Raw genomic sequence first — 21,870 nt, 5'->3', positions numbered from 1 at the left:
AACAGTAAAATGTTCTTCTATAATACGCTACCGTGGCTATTCGTTTGTCTGTCCAGGATTTTAAATCAGCTGTAGCTCGCAAACCGTTTCACCTATTGACTTGAAATTTGGTACACATATACTACGTCACGTCTACTACTCGCTTTCCCACACATATGAACATATATATATATATATATATATATATATATATATATTTATATATATACACACATACATATACACACACATACACATATATACATATACATACATAGTGCATTGCAACACGGGCTGTGATTGTTACATGGGAGGGAGAGGACAAATCACAGCTTCCCGCTTTCTAATCGGGCTTTTGATTGCTGCTTTGACGGATGCCCAGATCCCACAGTATTTCCCCTTAGGAGAGGCGTTAGGCAAGTGTAATTGAATAGCGGTGCTGCAAGTTATTACTCTTTTTATCTTTATTTTATTTTATTGTAGAATCAACTCACAGCTGCGCGCACCAGTGCGTGCGTGGCGGATGCGTACGACTGACGTTTTCATTGTCTACCACCTTCGCTAATCATTCTTGAGGCAGATTGAAGACTTAAGTGCCAGCTTAACTGAAAAATTAAAGAAAACATACTAAGTTTTAAAAAAAATCAGTTTTAACGGGAAAAGATGCAGACGAAAGAAGAGAAGCAGCGGGACGCTAGGGTGAAGAGCTGCTCATTAAGCAGCAAGCGCATCAACCTCTGAGCAAACGAATGGTAAACGTACAGAGAAAGAGGATAAATACTATGAATGGTCATGTCAAGTGTATTCACTCCACGTTATCGTGCAGTGCGCTGTTACTGGTAGTTTGATAAAAGAATCTGAATAACATATAAGAAGCGTATAAATTATTAAACAGTAAAACATTAACATTTAAGAAGTAAAGATACATTGAGTACTACTGTAGTGCTTTCGGGTATAGTACATTTTTTGTTTGCCCATTACATGCATAAATGTATACATTTTTTGGTGTACCTACCCAAGAACACGCGATATGACCCGGCAGTTAAAAATTTATCGCTCCAGCAATTTTAACTCTGTTACAAAGTCATCTAATATGGTATTGCAAACGGCAGCAGAAGCGTTTCTATAAACTCAATTTAAACTTACTGTTTACACCGTGCTTTGAAGATGCATAGTATGCGACACGTGTTTCGCCGTAATTGTGGGCTCATCAGGAGTACACAGTCACTGCACTCCCATACGGGAATCGATCCTCGGACGTAGAGGTGAAGCCCCTAACGTTGTGCCACGGCATGTGGTTCGTTCATTTGACAGCATGTAGATCGGGGTAATTACATTGCAGGCATTCGTAGTCTGCTTCACAATCTGATTGTATGGGTGGTTACCTACCAGGTAACGCTTGTGGTTGGTGAGCAAGTCAGCTAACTTCTGCCACGGTGCCCTCTTTCAGTTGCGAGAAGCAGATCATACAATGGTTGAAATAGTTTAATATATATAGCAAAATCACCGCGCTTCGCATGGGCGAATATGGTATTGCAAACGGCAGCGTTTCTATAAACTTAATTTAAAGTTACGGTTTATACCGTGCTTTGTTTCATATTCTTTTCCTACCTTATCAATTGTGTAATGTGTTTTTTGAACAGGTTTGATTCATGGAAGTGATGACTCCTGCTGCGTTCAGTCACTTCACGTGAGCCGCTCTCTTGTGTGATGTTGCGATGTCCACGGGTTTATTTAATGTTAGCTAAGACCCGGCAGTTAAAAGTTTCTCGCTACAGCAATTTTAACTCTGTTACAAAGTGATGCAAACTCTCGTTTATACCTCGTGTCGTCTCATTAAACTTGTATCTCGCGAATATGGCATTGCAAACGGCAGCGGGAGCGTTTCTATAAAGTTAATTTAGACTTACGGTTTACACCGTGCTTTTTTATACCTCGTGTCTTCTCATTAAACTTGTATGTCGCGAATATGGTATTGCAAATGGCAGCGGGAGCGTTTCTATAAAGTTAATTTAGACTTACGGTTTACACCGTGCTTTTTTATACCTCGTGTCTTATGAAGATGCTTGTATGCGTCACTCACTCACTTCTTATTGTTTCGCTGCCTTATCAATTGTGTAATGAATGTTTTCTTCAGCGCTCTTTGGGGCTCCTCCTTCTTTTCTACGTACTGAGTTCACAGTCCGTTCACATGATTACGTGGGAGGCGTGATGACGCGACACGCAACTCAGTCTCCTACGGCCATCTTGCTGCCTTCCATTACAATATATGGACAAAAAAGAGGTTCCAGTTATGACCATTACGCGTATAATTTTGAAATGAAACCTGCCTAACTTTTGTAAGTAAGCTGTAAGGAATGAGCCTGCCAAATTTCAGCCTTCCACCTACACGGGAAGTTGGACAATTAGTGATGAGTGAGTCAGTCAGTCAGTGAGTGAGTGAATCAGTCAGTGAGGGCTTTGCCTTTTATTATTATAGATTACAGTAATTAGTTTTGTAAGTATTAAGTTTATTACTGTATATATATGACTTTTAAAGAAATGACGATATACACAAACATATCTCTGCTGACAGAAAGGTCGTAAGTACGGTTTGTATGTTAAAGCTTAACTCCTGTTATTATCTACAGTACTATATAATAAAACACTAAGGTCTATGTATCCAGTTCCTCTGAGCAATCTGTTTGGTCATTTTGGCTTTGGTGTGATTGGTCAGTTTGGTTTTGGTGACATAACGAAAGAAGAAGTGCGAGCGGGAGATGCACAAGGAGGAGTAAAGGCATATGAGTCATTCTGTGAGATTTGTCTTCAAATATGGCAAGTATAAAACCAGACAGGAGATGAGAAAGATGCCTTTAAAAGTAATGACAGATTCTGAGAAGCAGGTTTTATGGGAATGTGCATGTGAGAGTGAGCAACAGTTAAGAGATGTTCACACATGCATATACTGAGGAAAAGCACTGAAGGTACATGTATGGCAAGAGATAGCAAATATTTTTTAATTGATCTACATTATTACCTGTCTTTGACAGGTGCTGTGCCTAGTAGTTAAATACAGATAAACTCAGCTCCCTCCTTGATTTCTTATAAAATGCTAGTAATTATTATGAACTATTTATTTAATGATTGATTTAATGTAAAAACACATTAAAAAGTATTTGTTTAAATTGTTAATAAATGCCTTCAGTTTGTGTGGTAGTGGACAATAGTGGTATCTTCTGTTCCTGGAAGTGGCCAAAGAATAACACTTTCTACCTGTTCTAAGTCCTTTAAAATAGCCTGAAGAGAAGACAGCTGCACTAGAAAGTAAAATGAAATGAAATTAAACTATTTAAGAACTATAACAGATTTATTGCTGGATGTATTATGCATTTCGATTTCTTCCAGGGTAGTTTTTGACTAACACTATGAACCTTACCAGAATAAGTGTTTGCTGAATGAGAATGAATAAGGGAATGAATGACAAATGCAATACAAATAAAAACATAGGTCAATTTAAAGGTGCCAAAACTATAAAAACAAAAAGCAGTTCAAGTATGTTTAACCGCTGCATGCATGCTATCACATGCATACCTTGTATAAGCATATTTTTATAAGTTTATTGTCCTTTTTCAGATTTTCATTTTCCTTTGCAAGATTGGTAAACTTTAATTGAGAAGCTCTACAGTGCTGCTCCAGAAACCTTTGGGCCGTGTCCTTCTAGGCGTTTAAGGATATATTCTTTTTCTTACAAAAAGCAAGGAGGAAAATAAAGCATACAAAAATTAATGCATACATTTTGAATTAAGTATATTACAAAACTTATACATGCACCCTTACCAGAGTGGGTTTAACATCAGTTTCATCATCAGAATTCTCACCAAACATTTTTGGTGCCACAGATCCTGTTTTTGGATGGGCTTCTTGAGCACACTGGTGTAAGTAATCTCTAATCTTGTTGTACGTCTGGAAACGATTAATTGAGAGAAATTTAATGGGGATATCAAAAAATAATATGATTTTAGTAATTTAGCCTTAACGGTTAAATTAATTAGATTTCATTTTTGCTTTGTGCCCTCCCCCACCATAACCTATCATCTGTGGTTGTGGAGTGAAAGCTTTAGATTTGTCAAAAATTTTGATCTCTGGTTTTCAATGGATCTCGACATTTTATGATCCCCGATACCGAAAACATTGATATCTCGATGATGGGTGTATCTGTCTGTCACAGTTTCTTGAGAATGGTCTAGAAATAAAATGGCTGGACGGAAAAATACCAAACCCGAAACTTAAGCCTGTTATGAGATGTGGATGTGCTGATTAGTTTTTGAGTCAAATCTTGCAAGAGAAACAGGCACTCTAGAGGATCCCTCAAATACTGTATATCTGCAATTGATTATGAATTCTTCTCATCAACTGCTATCATAATGGCCTATTTTATGATTAGAAAGATCAGCACCAGAGCAATAAATTATTGCTGAAATGTTATAGAATAGTTTGGGTAACTTGGTTCCTAGGGCGCAAAGCCTACTGATGCTCGCGTCCGAATTTTTGTTTTCAATATAACACTAAACCAAAATTCGAATGGTAATAATAACAATAAGTTAATACATATTTCACGCTCACAAACATGATAAAAGCTTTATATATTTTCCATCCATGCTGAGGCCTTTTCCCTATCTGTATCGATGATGTCAGTACACTTTTCCCTGGGGTTGACTTCTTCATTCATTTTAGAATCATCATAGTTTTGAATGGCACTGTTTTTCACCAACATCATCCCCACCAATCCATTGAACTACTAAAAACCTTTCTCATTCCCTGTAAAGCGCAGAAGTTAAAGTTTCAGAGCCACATCATAAATTAGTTGTTAATACTTCCTGAAATTACAGCTGATTTTGTCAACAGTGGTGAAAGAGCTGGCAGATCCAAACTGCAAACTAATGTCAAACCATGTTAACCTTGTCAATTAATCACTTATACATGACACTACACCACAGGGTTCAGCAGAGTAGTTAAAATTCATTACTGTTTGACAAAAGGCTATCTTACCTGCTTTTAGGTGTCTTGCCTGCAGAACATTTCAAGCTGAAGTTTAAAGCTTCTAGACTTCCTACCTTGTGTCACCACACGCCTTCTTTTTACAAACTGGTCCACCACCTTAAACATTTAGTGCTAGCACGACACCTCAGAACACAGCATTTGAGATGCAATTGGTTATATTTATTTTATTTTTCCAATTATAGCACATAAAGGAGTAGTGACTTGCTCATGGTCACACAGCATCGGTAGCAGGATTTGAACCAACAGCCTCAGTTTTTGAAGCCCTAGGTCCAAAGCCTTATTCACTATACCATACTGCGTGGCAATAATGTTAGCCTTTGGTAAAAAAAAAAAATACAAATATTCTATACAGAAAAGTATTTAAGTTAACTAATACTGATACGTCCAATTAATTGACAGCAATATAACTAACGCCCTTTATCATATGAAATGTAACACAGTTAGTATGTCAAATATATTATCTTTGATAAATAATGTCATGAGTGCATCTCTGTGCTGTTGAAAAGTGTTTATCTTATACACTGTTAATTTCATACTTAGAACTAGTATTGAAACTGCACAATATTTGTATATTTTTGCATCCATGGTATTTGTCCTTCCAAAAGCTGAAAATATAAGAAAGAAGTTTTGTATTTGTAAGTCTTCTGTATGAGAAAAAACAATCAGACACTGCATCTCAACACAAGTGAGCACAAATTAAGGAATGCTAAACGTAAGTTTTAGATTCCCTTATTTTTTGCTTACACAGATTTATTATTTAATTCATACACAGTCCAAACTAAATTATTTAACTCTAGGGTCACAGGGAGCCAGAGCCTATTCTGGCTGAATGAAAGGTAAGGCACAAACCAGCTCTAGATAGATAGAGTTCTGCTTCATCATACACTCATACACACCAGGCCGGTTAGGAGTTGACAATAACCCAAACATAACCATCTTTGGAATATGGAGGGAAACCTACTGAGTCACAGGGAGAATCTGTCAACTGCCTGAATCTCTTTACTTATAAAACACTAAAAACTTCTCCTTTGTTTTCCTCATAAAACATTGATTATTCCAGCTGCCTCTCAGAAATGTATCTTTGTTCTTTTGCTTTTTAATCTTAACACATTTTCTTCCTTCTTTCCTTTTATTTTGTTCATTTGTGTCTCTTTGTGCCTCAGATTTGTAACAAAATAGCAGAATCTTTAATGCCTGTTACATGATTTATTTCAGAAAACTAAGTGTCCATCAATCAATATTAGCACTTACTGTATGTCAAAGCAATGGTCACATTTGCAGTGTTCCATAAAATGTATGTGGGGAGGAATGATATGATTGCAAAAATACAGAAAACAGCAAAAATTATTTCACAAAATAACTTTAAAAATTGCAAAATTTGTCACGTACTACAAGATCCTCACAGTGATGGACAGGTAGGTTTAGAAATTGGCTGTTGCACTAGTAGTAGTAAAAGTAATAGAACTAGTCTAATTAATACTGTCACATGTAGACTATAGTGAAATACTTACTTGCATGTTCAAAAAACATCCAGGTGCAATGATAAACAAAATGTATTAAAATACATAAATTATTAGATGCTTTAAGTGCTGAGGAACTGGATAAACCTCTTACGCTAACAGAATTACTAGATGCTATAAAGTCACTTCAAAGTGGGAAATCAGCAGGCCCTGATGGTTACCCCGTAGAATTTTATAAGAAATTCTCCACTCAGCTAGCTCCCCTCTTATTGGCAACATTTACAGAAGCTAGAGACAACCAAATACTACCTCAAACATTTCGTCAAGCATTAATCACTGTCTTTCCTAAACAAAATAAGGACTCGTTACAAAGTGCATCATACAGACCAATTTCACTCCTGAATAATGATGTTAAGATACTCTCAAAAATTCTAGCTAGAAGGATGGAGAAAGTGCTGCCCTCGGTAATATCATAGGATGAAACTGGATTTATTAAAGGCCGACACCTATCTTCCAATCTCCGACGCTTGTTTAATGTTATATATTCACCAGCAAAATCAAACACCCCAGAGATATGACTATCATTAGACACAGAAAAAGCATTTGATATGATTGAATGGAACTACCTTTTCACTGCATTGGAGAAATTTGGGTTTGGCCCGAATATTTGTGCATGGATCAAACTACTGTATACCAATCCTGAAGCTTCAGTTTGTATTAACAACATTTGTTCAGACTACTTTAAGCTAGAACGTGGTACCAGACAAGGATGTCCCTTGTCACCACTGCTGTTTGCAATAGCCATTGAACCACTGGCGGTTCACTGTCGAAATTCTTATCAGATAAAGGGGATTATCAGAGAAGGACTGGAACAGAAAATTTCTCTATATGCAGATGATATGGTTTTATATATATCAGACCCAGAAAACACTGTGCCTGCAGTTTTAACAGCACTCACAGAATTTCAAAAGACATCTGGTCTTAGCATTAATCTGAATAAAAGTATACTCTTTCCAGTGAATTCACAAGCATATAATATTAGATTGGACACCCTACCTTTTACCATAGCAGATCAGTTTAAATACCTAGGGGTAAATATCACAAGTAAACATGAAGCTCTTTATCAACAAAATTTTGCCGTCTGTATGGAAAAAATTAAGCATGACTTGCATAGATGGTCAACCCTTCATCTCACTCTAGCCGGAAGAATTAACGTTGTTAAGATGAATATCCTTCCTAAACTTCTTTTTTTATTTCAAAACATTCCAATATATATCAATAAATTGTTTTTTAAGCAATTAGATTCAACAATAACCTCATTCATTTGGAACTCAAAACACCCACGTATCCGAAGAGCGACCCTACAAAGACCTCAGGCAGAAGGTGGCATGGCTTTACCTAATTTTCGGTTTTATTGCTGGGCAGCAAACATCCATCCATCCATCCATTTTCCAACCCGCTGAATCCAAATACAGGGTCACGGGGGTCTGCTGGAGCCAATCCCAGCCAACACAGGGCGCAAGGCAGGAACCAATCCTGGGCAGGGCGCCAACCCACCGCAGGACACACACACACACATACACACACACCAAGCACACACTAGGGCCGATTTAGAATTGCCAATCCACCTAACCTGCATGTCTTTGGACTGTGGGAGGAAACCGGAGTACCCGGAGGAAACCCACGCAGACACGGGAAGAACATGCAAACTCCACGCAGGGAGGACCTGGGAAGCGAACCCAGGTCTCCTTACTGCAAGGCAGCATCGCTATCCGCTGCGCCACAGCAAACATACAAGCCATAAAAACCTGGACACAAAAAAATGAACATACACAGGCTTGGTTCGCAATAGAAGTAAAATCCTGCAGTACTTCTTTATACTCCCTGCTCTGCGCTCCAATAAATGCAAGTTATCGCAAATATACTAATAACCTAATTGTGCTTTACTCACTCAGAAAATGGAACCAACTTAGAAAGCATTTTAAGATGGAAAATCTTTTATCCATGGCACTTCTGCAAGAGAACCACCTCTTTCAACCCTCGCAAACATATCCAGTTTTTAATACCTGGAAAAGTTTTGGGATTAAAATGCTCAGAGATCTTTATATAGACAGCATATTTGCATCTTTTGAACAATTACGTTCCAAATTCAACCTCCCAGCTACACATTTCTTTCATTATCTTCAAATTAGAAATTTTGTTAAACAGAAACTGCCTGATTTTCCTCACCTCGTACCCTCCACCATGCTGGAAAAAATACTGCTCAATTTTGAGGAATTAAACACCATTTCCAGCATTATATAAAATCTTATTAGAGTCCCTACCTTTCAAAGACCCAAGAGGACATTGGGAAGAAGATCTCTTAATCAATATATCAGAAAAGGAGTGGAAGGTAGCAAAGCAGAGAATTCACTCGAGCTCCATATGCGCAAAGCTTAGAATTATTCAACTAAACATTATATATCGAGCCCATCTGTTTCACTTAAAACTGTCCAAAACGTTTCCAGGGCAAGATCCAACCTGCGAACGCTGCAACCAAGCTCCTGTCTCACTGGGTTACATGTTTTGGGCCTGCACCAAACTAACATCATTTTGGACCAAAAGTTTTAAGTGCCTTTCAGACAGCCTTGGGGTCACAATCCCTCCTAACCCATTAACAGCTGTGTTCGGTGTTCTTCCAGACGGACAAGTGGAGAAGGACAAGCAAACTGTGATTGCATTCACTACACTTTTGGCACGCAGACTTATTTTGTTAAATTGGAAGAATCCTAACTCTCCTCTGATAAGTCAGTGGGAAACCGATGTTTTATATTATTTGAAATTGGAAAAAATCAAATTCTCAGTTAAAGGATCTGTACAGAATTTTTTCAAAACCTGGCAGGATCTAATCAATATTATTTTAGAATAAGAGAAATAACTATTACCGCATTTACTTCCCTTCTCCATTTTTTATTTACCTATATATATTTCTTCCTTTCTTTTGTTTATTGTTGTCTTATTAAAAAGCCCTAAGCAATTCTCCTTTGGCTAAGCTCTCCTTCTCAGGGGTGGGGTTTGATTTGTCTTCAATTTTTTTTTGTTATAAATTGATCTATTTGTATGGAATAATTACAATAAAATTAATAAATAAAATTTAAAAAAATGCATAAATTAGCTTGCCTGAGGTACTCTTTACCAAGAGGCATATTACAAATTTTCATATATAATAACACATACAAATATAGTGAGAGAGAGAGAGAATGAGAAAAGCAATATATAGAAGCTAAAGAGGTGATATGATGGAAGTTTTTAAAATTATTAAAGGAGTTAATACAGGTGATCCAGGACATTACTTTAAAATGAATTCAACAGGGACACTTGTGTAAATTTGTTCAGGCTACATTTCTCATTAAAATTAGAAAGATTTCTTCACACAAAGAACAATAGGTACATGGAATAAATGACCAAGTACTGTGGTAAAGAGTAGGATTTTAGGAACCTTCAAATCTCAACCTGTTGTTATTTTGAAGAAATTAAATGGATAGGATTGGCAGGCTTTGTTGGGCTGAATGGCTTGTTCTTATCAAAATTTTTGAAATGTTCTAACATCAGTTAAGGTTATGACTAGATTTAAAAATGCACTTCCTTTCAAATTAATTTAATACTGACTGCTTGTTTGGCACAATAAAAAAAAAAATCTTTGTCTGGTGTCAATATTAACACTTGCTTTACATATGATGGAGCCATTTCAGATGTGTTCTATCCAAGTGACACTGCTGTCCTTTGCCTACGGAATGATCTTTTCAGTATGCATCTGACATAGAACAAGTAACATGTATGATGTATATATAAGTATTTTTCTTTATGTTGCATGATGTTTCTTTTGTCTGTTGCAACATTATGTCTTGTATTTATATTGCATGCAATTTCTGTATTTAGGTTTATAATTATTTTATAGTGCAATGCCCTCAAAAGTGGATGGAGGTTATGTCATATCCTAATCCGGTTCAATCAGAACAGGGTCACAGGGGGTGCTGGATCTTATCCCAGCTAGAATAGGGTGCAAGACAGTAACAGTCCTTGGACAGGGCACCAGTCCATTGCAAGGTGAAAAGATACATGCCAATGTAGGGCCAATTTAGCTTTACAGAATTCACCTAAGCTGCAAGCTTTTGGACAGTGGAATAAAACCAGAGCCCCCAGAGTAAGCAAAAAACATGGGGAGAACATACAAACTTCAAGCAGGGAAGACCCGGGATGCAAACCATAGTGCGCTACCACTGCAGCACTGTGCCGCCTACATTTAATATAAATATACTGAATTGAACGGAACTGAAAAAAAAGGATAATATCACTGTCTATCCTTTGTAATGCCTATATAGAGTACTACTCCAATTGGATGACCACATCTTTTGGACTTATATCTTCTACTTTTTCTCTATGCTCTTCATTGAATATGGTAAAAAGTATTTTATTAAAAACAAAATAGTAAAGTAAATGGAAGAGACAGTAAAAATAATGCAGATTTCTTGAACATAACAAAATGCTGAAGGGAGAAAACAATAAAAATTATAAAATGTAAAATTTCCCAAAGACACACTATCCTTAAATAACCTGAAATCCCGACAGAAAAGAAATAAATATTTTCACATACATTGCTGCCTCGTACGTGCTTTGTCATTTATGTCCAAAATAACCAGAATGCAGCAGTCATCACAAGATATACAAAGCTTGCTGAAGGTTACTAAAAATAATAACTCAAAATGTTCCATTTTTCTACTAATGCAAAATCAGTGTGTCAGCAAGTTACATTTTATTGCATTGTACTTCGTGGCAAATAATTGTTTTTAAAGAACAGTTCCATTTAATAGGCAACTGTCTTAGACAACATAACAAACATATTTAAGTGCAAGTTGTGTTCATGAAATAATGATTAAAGAAGACAGCTAAAAAGTATCCAGGCCTTTTCAAAATATAAGTTGAAAGTAACTTTTGTGTGTGTGTAGAATTACTGTATGTACTAAACAAGACTTTATCTCATCTTTCAGGAAAAACAAAAGATGCACAATAGCACATTAAAGACAAAGCCCACCGTGTTGTAACAGGTCTAATGCAAAGTACTTGTACATGACTGATTACCCTGGGTTCACATTCCAGACTTTGGCAAAGAAGGAAATGATATTGCACAGATACACAGGAACAGCAGCTGAGTACAAACTGAAAAAGATCATAGACAAAAATACCTATCTAAAATGGAGGGTCAATATTGAAATGTGACATTGTCTCAAATTTGAATTGCCCTATACTAACACTCAAATTGCTCATATGAATATACATATACTGTATTAGAAACTCTAACCAGGAATTTATCATTTTACTTCATTTAGGGGAAATTATTGGAAACCAAATGAAGTGCATTTACACGTCATTCTCCATATAACACATACAAATTTTCAGAATTTTCAGAATAAAATAGTTACTCTCATATAAATAAAAATCCATAGTTACATGGTACTACATAAAGGCTTTTTACTGTATTGAACACTGTCTCGATTAACTTGGTATTCTGCTTACCAAATCCAGCATGTTAGCTGTGCATGCACCTCTCTGAATCACCATGATAAAGCCAGTTTAACATGGCTCTGCTCTGGTTGGGACCAAAATTGATGACATTCAAATTTACGATGTGGAAAGCCATAAGGAGAAACAAATCATCATACCAGAAAGTCATGTACTTAAAGAAGGAGAATGCAGCAACAAATATAAACAAAAAGCAAATTCAATGTATTGTTTTTAAGATAAAATTAAAAACATACATATACACCCATAGAGCATTAATGAAAAATGGAAGAAACTCAACACTTCATTTAATTGCTACTACACTGTAACAAAGTCTGACACAATTAAAACTTTAACAAGAGTTTAACATGATCCGATAAGGATCTGTTAATGAAAGTATGTAGTGAATACAGGTTAATGTAGGACAGCAGATAAATAAATCCATTAGATTAATAGGCACTTTTAACTAGTGTTTTTAGTTCATATGGTATTAGAAATCAACTTATGCATCTGTTCATTATTAGAGTAAGTAATACAAATAAACAGTTAGTCAAGCTGATGCTATGTTGTGCTTGTAGATATATACACATACTGTACAGTATACAATGTGATATTCTTATAAGCCCAATAATAAAAAAATATACAAGTATGTGTGTGTGTGTGTATGTAAACTAGCTGAATCAGATATGTTGTGTGTAAGCCAAATGTCAGTAAAAATATGTCAACATTTTATTCTGAACGCAAGTTTTACCAATTGTCATTAAAAGGAAAAACAAAATGGTTTCTTTTTTTCACAAATTTGTGCTTTACAGGGAGACAGAGAAATTTCCCATAAACAGCAGTAAACAGCACGACTTTGAAACTGACTGCACCCTTACTTCTTCCTGGCTGCTTGAGAAAGTGAAAGGGAGAAAAGGCAAGAACAAAGGAGGAGGAGACGGGGGCTATAGTCTTAATCTTCAGCTCTGTAATATGCATACTGTTTATTAACAAGGACTATATTTACAATATATCCATCCATCCATTATCCAACCCGCTATATCCTATCTACAGGGTTACGGGGGTCTGCTGGAGCCAATCCCAGCCAACACAGGGCGCAAGGCAGGAAACAAACCCCAGGCAGGGCGCCAGCCCACCACAGTATTTACAATATATATAAATATATATATTGTAAGAGGAGAATGGTTCTCCCGGCTGGGAAGGAGGAAGATTTATTACTCAGACAGGAGGTCCAAGAGCAATGATGGATGGATTGGCCAGCTGGACGAAAAGATAACTTTGCGCCCAGCCAGTAAATAATAATGGATGGACCAGCAGAAGCTGGAACTGGGGAACAGTTCCATCCCCCTTATGGCAGGTGGCAGTGGTCTTCATGTGGCAGCCCAGTTGGGACACTCACAGGGTTGCTTAGGACCTGGAATCTGGAAGTTCACCCTCTTTAGGGGTCCTTGGGTGTTGATAGAGGACGCTGTTGGGAGAGGAGCTCCCTGTTTCTATGGCCCAAAAGTGCTTAGAGGGAGACATGGCATAGCAGCGGAAGCATTTCAGATGTCTGGCGTTAAAGAGGAGACTACTGCCTTACATCAATGAGTCAGAATCGGTAGGCAATGGGAAACATTCAACTGGAAGACAGAAGGAGGAAGAATTGCTGAGTTATTGTTTGGTTTATTGTACACTTGTGGCTTATTACTGGAAAGAGGATTGTGCAGAAGTGCCTGGAGAAGAATGAAAATCCTTTATTTTATTCATAGATTGTGTGCTGTATTGCTGTGTCCATGGTTTGGGGCTCTCTGATGCCCCTTTGTGGTTACTCTCTCCCTCTCGCTTTGTATATATATATACAACCCCAAATAGAAAAAGTTGGGACAGTGTGGAAAATGTGAATAAAAAAAGAAAAAAGCAAGTTATAAATTCTCCTCAAATTTTATTTCATTGCAGACAGTATGAACACAAAATAATTCATGTTTTTTTTGTCAACATCATTTGATTTGTAAATAAATATCCATTCTTGCCATTCAGGCTTGCAACACATTTCAAAAAAAGTTGGGACAGTACAGTACAGCACTTTTTTTCTTTTTTTATTCACATTTTCCATACTGTCCCAACTTTTTCTGATTTGGGGTTGTATATATACAGTATATATACGAGGTGAGACACAAAAATATCCGGACTGGGCTTGGGATTTACCTGGAAAACTGTCTGGAGGTCGGCTGGACGTGAATCATAGAATCCTCCTACACGCCCTCTCAAACTGCCAACCGGCTAGGTATATCTTGTGAATAGCCCAGTCAGTAATTGTATCAGCGATTCAACATCAAATTTCTCGTGAATTTTCTCTTTTTCTGTAAAGCAGTTTTTGACTGACAAAAACATTCCTGTCCTCGATCATCCTCCCTATTCTCCTGATTTAGCTCCCTGTGATTTTTACTTGTTCTTGAAAATCAAAAGTGACCTGAAGGGAACACATTTTTCTTCAATGGATGAAGTGAAAACAAAAACAGCAAGCCTGTTGAAGAGCCTCAAGCAAGAAGACTTTCAGCCCTGTTTCAATCAATGGAAGATACATATGGAGCGGTGTAGAGATCGGCAGGGGGAGAATATAGAAGGTGACAATGTTTAGAATGCTGCAATTCATCAATTAATATTTTTTTTTACCAGTTCAGTAATTTTTGTGTCTTATCTTGTATATATATTGTGGACAGGTGGAAGAACACTCTTGGACATCAAGGAAGTGCATGTCACAAATGATAACAAAGAAGCGAACACTCGATGGCACTAAAGGAAATTTAAACAGAAACGAAAATAAGTCTTTGTGACATTCTTTCAAAGGGATTAGCTCAGTACTGCAGGTCTTCATCTGGAGCTGTTCTGCATGTCTGAAATGAGACACCTTTCTCTGGGACGTTTGCTCTTTTATAGTCTCCTCTCTGTGGGAGTCTTCTCACTGCTCTGGGTAATAAAAGAGACAACAATATTAGCAACTACACCCCCTCTCACCATAGGGTGGCATTGCTTAACTCTGATAAACTTGGTAGATGATTTTCCGATGTGCATACTTCACAATACATATATATATATATATATATATATATATATATATATATACATATATATATATATATATATATATATATATATATATATATATATATAAACTATACACCCAGTAGGTAGGTCAGTTGTGGTTTATTTGGAAGTCCATATATTTTTCTCCAGGTCACAATAGCATTTATAAACCAACTCAAAATACCTGGGGTTTTTGTATACTTTCCTCTCTCTACTGACTGCCAAGGAAACTCTAAATAAAAAAAAATCCTGGACACATCCATGAACTTAACCACCTATATTTTAATGAATTTAGAACCACTTGTCATCTTAAAGAATTAAATGTTTTGCATCCAGATTCAAGTGTTAAGGTTTGCTAACATAAATAAGACACATCTGGGAGGAATTAGAAAGATTTGAGTGACATGCCTATGTAAATATAAAGTGTATAAAAGACTTTACTCTGGAGCTGTGATGGGAGAGAGTGCTCACAGCCTGGGCACACTTTGCCTTTGATCTTCCTTATTATTCTCTTTTCTTAATATCATCAATTAATTAAATTAGTTTCCATTTGAGTTCTCCCGGCTTATGAGAGTCACCTCTGTCAATGCATGTGACAGTCATCCAAACCGTAAACCTGTCAGGGCACTGGTGTGCAAGCATGACACACTGAACCTCAGCATCTTGAAATGACTATTTATGAAGGATACAATCATTATCTTTGACAACTAAAGTCTATATCTAGGGGCCAGTCCCACTCAGAATTTGTAAAGTTTTTGTGTTTTCTCCCAGTGTCCACATGGGCTTCCTGTTGATACTGCCATTTCCTTCCACAACTGAAAAATATGTATATGGCGTGTTAGAAGTTTTTATCTTTTGCAGTTTGGGTTCCTCAGTCTTGGTATTAATTTATATAGCATTCTTTATGCAAAAAATGCAGCTCGGTAACCATTATAAAAAAGAAACAAGAAGTACAGATATAGATGAAACAGTATATGATAAAAAAAAATGAATGTATACCACAGTGTTAAGAGGAATGTTAAACAAAGGCCAAATATATGTTTTAAATTTTCATTTAATAATATCAATTGACTGTGATTTCCTCCAGTGCTCGATTATACTGTTGCACAAGTAAGAGCTATGCACACTTGAAGCAGCCTCCCCATTCCTGCCTTTTACCTAATTTTGCTGGGATTAACTGGCAATGGTACAATGATGTTTTATAAAATCTATAAATGATTGATTCATTTTGCCAATTGAGCTATAGTCATAAAGCACTCAGACTCACAGCTTGCCATGGCTGTAAATAGCATGTTTGGGACAATTCTTTTATATTAAAATTCTGATTACTATTCCTTCATTTGTTTAACAATAATATTATAATATTGCCTGCATGAAGTATTTGAGATAGGTACCAAGTCTGATGCATTTTGTATACAATGTTGTAAAATACTGCAGAGATCAATTTACATCTTTGGCCTTGGAGGCTTAAAATAAATAGCTCATTACACTTTGATGCTCAGCCATAATGCTTGTAACAAGAAGGTCATACCACTCAGCAATTTTAGTGTGTTCATGTATTCAAAACATAATCTGAGGATCATTTAAGGAAACGTGTTGAGATGATGGATTCAGTGACCTAGCAGAAGATCAATATGGCATACTTATGTAGCCATATAGATGCACACTATACTTTGTGACTGACAAACACAGCCCATTTGCTACATGTGTGATTCCGTATTCAGTTCCAAAGTGTAACTCTCTTGCATTCATTGAATAGGTCAACTGGCCTTGAATTTATTAACTTCAAAGTCACAAAAGAAAGTGAGTCCAATCCTTTCCAGTTCTACCGCTTTTACATATTGTAACACAGTTAGCATTTGTTTAGTCTAAAGGTATTCAAACAATGTTCAAGGAGATATGGGACACCACGTTAGGAGTGAAAAGTTCTAGTGAAGACAATGAGGTGCTAGGCCTTCAGATCAGTTCAGTTCTGGGAATTGCACCATGGAGTAGTTGTACTGCTTACAGTGCCACTTTAAAGCCACAAAATAACAACAACAACAACAAAAATCAGCTAAGACACAAAAATTTTTTTTCTTAGATTCTATTAAGGAATCTGTCAGCATACAAAAACTCAATCAGGCTCTGTTAGAAGACCTGAGATGAAAGTGTACAGAGATGAATGCAAGACACATCTGAGGTGCTTGTGGTGCTCCTGTTCTTATTTTTCCCAGATGTTGTAAACGTTTAAACAAGTTTGAAGAAGGGTGGTTACGGGTGGCAGCAATTCAAAAGTCTCAGGTTTGAGAAGATAAGCAGCTATGGTGCTCCAGTATGTCCAGGGTTGAGCAGTGCTGGGGTCTCAACATGGTAGGGTGTGGTTACACTTTTTGTAACTTTAGGATAATACTGTTACAGAACAAACACTCTAAATGGGAATGCTGCCCCATCCTTTCCTAGAAGTCTCTGTAAAACAAAGAAATATTCTCTGCCTTTCTATATATATGCTGTGTATATATATATATATATATATATATATATATATATATATATATATACATACATACTAGAGGGACTCCGCCCCCTGCTTACTTTGCTTGCCCACCCCTGGTTTTGGTTTATAATTCTGCATACAATTCTTACATATGCATTATTTTCACTTTTATTTTAAAACTTTTGTAAAATCAATACTTTATTTCTGGCCCTGGGCATGGTTAAATCTTTCTCGCAGGAAGTATAACACTGCTCGTGTTGTGAAGGGGGTCGGCTGAACGCACGCTAAGGAGATGCCATTGGATCATCTGCTGTCTTTCTGCTGCTGCTCCTGGCGAGCTGCGTGTTCTTTTTGTCGTGCTACACGTCGGTCATTTAAAAGTCTGTACAACATCTGTCCTTTTGCCACTTTGTGTCTCTGCCGCTCGTGTTGTGGGGGGGAGGGGGGGTACTGAACACATGCTAAGGAGAAGCGGTCGGTTCATCTGCTGGCTTCCTCCTGCTGCTGCTGCTGGCAAGCTGCGTGTTCTGCTTGTCGCTTGTCGTTGTTTTAAGAGCTGAGAGCTCTGTCGGTCAAAAGCATTCCAACAACTGCTTGGTTAGATGTCCGTGAACTTGTTTTAAATGTTGTCTCACTGCCTTGTCTCGCATGACGCTAAATTGTCTCTCGTGGGACGTCAAATTGTCATCCGAGAAGATCACGTCTCGTCTCCCTAGTCTCCCTCCCAGGATTTTGTACTGTGTATCCTCGCAGATAAGTTCTCACGTGGATAAGTCGGGACTTGATTTTACAGTATAATTTCTGGTATTTTATAATGTCAGTCATATAAGTCGAATGTGAAAAACTGATCTGTTTTGAGACGTCCGAGATTCAGTCCCTGCAAGGGTAGCAAAGGTGTGTACATCTGATGTGCCCCAATTAGGGCAAAACATGTGTCATGGTGTTCTCTTTTGCATTATTTGATAGGTACTATATATCATGTCTATGAGCTGCTTCTCGCAACTGAGATGGCGTGGCAGATGTCTGGCCCACCAACCACAAGTGTTACCTGGTAAGTAACCACCCAGTTGTCAGATTGTGATGAGACCTAGTTAGCCGACTTGCAAGCAAGCAAATCAAATGGTTAGATCTGGTGGTAATCAGTTTCTGCATCATGAAAGTCAGAATGACTTATGCCAGCTGGTCGCCCACCCTACACTGGGCACAACTGATACAGTTAGCACAGTCAATAATTAAGGTATCCAAGTCCTCCTCATTTCCTCCAGTACCCCAGGTGCTTGCAGAACAGAGCACTCTGAGCAGGTGTGGGTGGTGCATAGTGCCACCACACAGAATGGGACACAGAAAACATAAACAAAAGAAATGGATTAATGCTGGGTACTTATTAACGCATCAAACAGCTAAACTTATAATCAGATTACTCCAGTATAATATAATTACTGGAAAGCCAGATTAAAAAAAGGGTTTTTAGAAGTTTTTTGAAATGTTCAACGACTTAACCTGACGTATTTCTATTGGTAAATTATTCCAAATTTTAGGTACATAAGAAAAGAAAGCTTCCTCACCAGTTACTTTATGCTTATATCTAGGAATAACGAGTAAACCAGAATTCACAGATCAAAGATTGTGATTTGATAAATAAGGAAAAGGCCATTCTAAAATGTAGGTAAGGTCAAAATTTCTTTAAAACGGTATACTGTATACAAGTAGAAGTGTTTTAAAATGTATTCTTAAGGACACAGGCAGCCTATGCAAAGATATTAGTACTGTATTTGAGATATGTGCTCATAATTTTTCTTTGAGTTATCTCCTTTGAGAAAAATACAGTGAAGGACAAACATTTTATATATAAACATACTTTTAAGCTGCTGATTATCTATTAGCAATGTGCTTTTTATTGCAGTTGAATATTCTTTTTTTCAGAAAAATGCCCCATACATTAAACAATAAATTGCAAAATATTCACTGTTACACTGAGCTGCCAAATGTGGGATTTAATTATCAGACAAAGTGAAGCCAAATGTTTTTTTCCACAACAAATGTTTAAGCTAAGTTAAAATATTGTTCTGATGAAAGACTCAACCTCATCATGCAATGTTTCTTTGTTATATAGGTTATTAGTAATACAGAATTTTCCTTGCACATGAGTACGTTTTCAATGCAGCAGTGACTGAATTTATTAAACTAATTTAAGATATACTTTCACTGTTTTCTAAGCATGGTATTGAGTGTTATGTGCAAATTGTCAAGTTTTTTAATTAAGATGACTTCTATATTCTCCATGGAATTGGCATGTAGGGAATGAGTTGTGTAAAACGTATATTATAAAATCTTTAACTGTCAATGAAGCATTAATTTAAGTCCTACACATGAATGATTAAAAATAAAGAAAAAACGTTGTAGCAGCTGTGAGCAGGGGCATCAGGAAATGAGAGAAATATTTTGACAATGACTGCCAAGCCGCAACAGAATTGGTACAATTGCTGTTTAATATGCAAAGACCAGTTTATACTGAATAAAATGAAGAATACTTAAATAACTAAATCAGCTGAAAATTCAGTTAGTAAGATTTATTTCTGGGAAAGCATGATAAAAAGTAGCTTGATCCACTTCCAAATAAATAAATGTATAAGTAATAAGTATAGGTTAATGTAAAAAACACCCTCCTGAAAAATCGTAATACTAAAGCAGAGCTGACAACATTACTAATGAGATGTTGTAGAATGGTCCCCCAGCTTTTATGGAAATTCTTTTGGCATCGGCTGCCTCATCGTATTTTCCTGAATCTCATTGACTGTCTAAAATCTCTTCCCTTTCAAAGGTGATTTTAGTTTTGGGAAAAGCCAGATGTTGCAGGGCACCAAATCTGGGCTGTAGGGGGCCATCTTTGAAGTATTTGTGGTACACTATTATTTGCTCGCCACTCATTGCATTGTCCCCAAAAGCTTTCTGAATCATCCAAAGCTTAACACAAAATTTGATGCAGATTCTTTGCTCTACTTGCTCAGTCATTTTGAATGCAACGGCCACACAGTAAGCATCAACGGTGTCTGGCACCCCCACTGACTAGTTCCCTGAAGTTGTCATTGTTCATGCATGTGTATTCTAGTCCACTCTCCTTGGCTGCCAGGTTACATCGATGCCGTGCAAACTATTCTTGTTAAACAATAACTGGACTTTTTCTGGGCAGACCTCATAAGCACAACGTGCAAGCAGGAAAAAACGACTTACTAATCTTAATTAAATTGCTAGTACCATTTGCAAAATCAAATAGTGTGTACCATTTCATACTTTAAAATCTGGATAATTCTGGAGTTTTTGAAAGCAGATAAATAACAGTAACGTTTTTGATATGTGTGTTGATTCTAGGCAGTGCTTATCTCATTACGTAAATGAAGTAAGACTATCATAATGGGCCAATCTCTGAGAAGACAGACTGTTTGGAAGGGTATGCTGGTCCAAGCTTGCTGGCACTCCTCTCTGTGTATAATTTCTTTACACTTTCTCACTGTTTCTCACTTTCTTTCACTGTGTTTTTTTAAAAACTTTAATTTCCTGTTGTCCATCCTGGACCTGGATTTTGCTTCAGATTCTAATGGAGCAATAATACTGGATTGAAGCTCCACTACTAGCACCATTTGTTATACTTGTACCTTTTGTGAAAGTTTTTATTTGATATTTGGACTTCAGTCTTCACACATCATACACTTCATGTCAACATTTTTTAATTATGTGTTCAACATTTCTTACCTCGCATGTCCTGTCATCCTCCATTTACATAGATTGTTGTAGACATGGAAAACACATGAAATGCATGTGTTCCAAATAACAATATATTATTTACCCTGTACAACTCCAGGCACCTCACACCCAGATAAACAGACTTGAGCTGGGAGAACTTTTTGTCCGACTTGAGCTGTGTCAGTGGGCGGATGGTATAGCAGGCTGCTTGCTGCTTGTGCTGATTGACACATTTGCAAAACAAAGACGCTGATGAGGATGTGCGAGGGAATTTAAGGTTGCCTGGGATTACGACTTTTTTTGCAGGCTTCAGGGATTCTAGTGTTAAGCATCCAGCCCAGTGCTGCTGCAGTAATGCCTGTTCTCACCTGTGGATTCTTTCAGCTACATTATGCAGTAGCCCTGCCAACTGGCTTTTGTGCATCCCATTTTTTTGGAGGGACACTTAAATGGATTACTACCCTAACCCTGCTTTCTAATTGAGGTTTAAAGTGATAATATGATCATATATGGGCTACCTCAGCTTTATATAGACTTTCTGTCTATATTAAGTATAATTCCACATAT

Source organism: Erpetoichthys calabaricus, chromosome 1 (genome assembly GCF_900747795.2).
Source record: "Erpetoichthys calabaricus chromosome 1, fErpCal1.3, whole genome shotgun sequence".
NCBI classification, from domain to species: Eukaryota; Metazoa; Chordata; class Cladistia; order Polypteriformes; family Polypteridae; genus Erpetoichthys; species Erpetoichthys calabaricus.
This window is presented reverse-complemented; position numbering follows the sequence as displayed.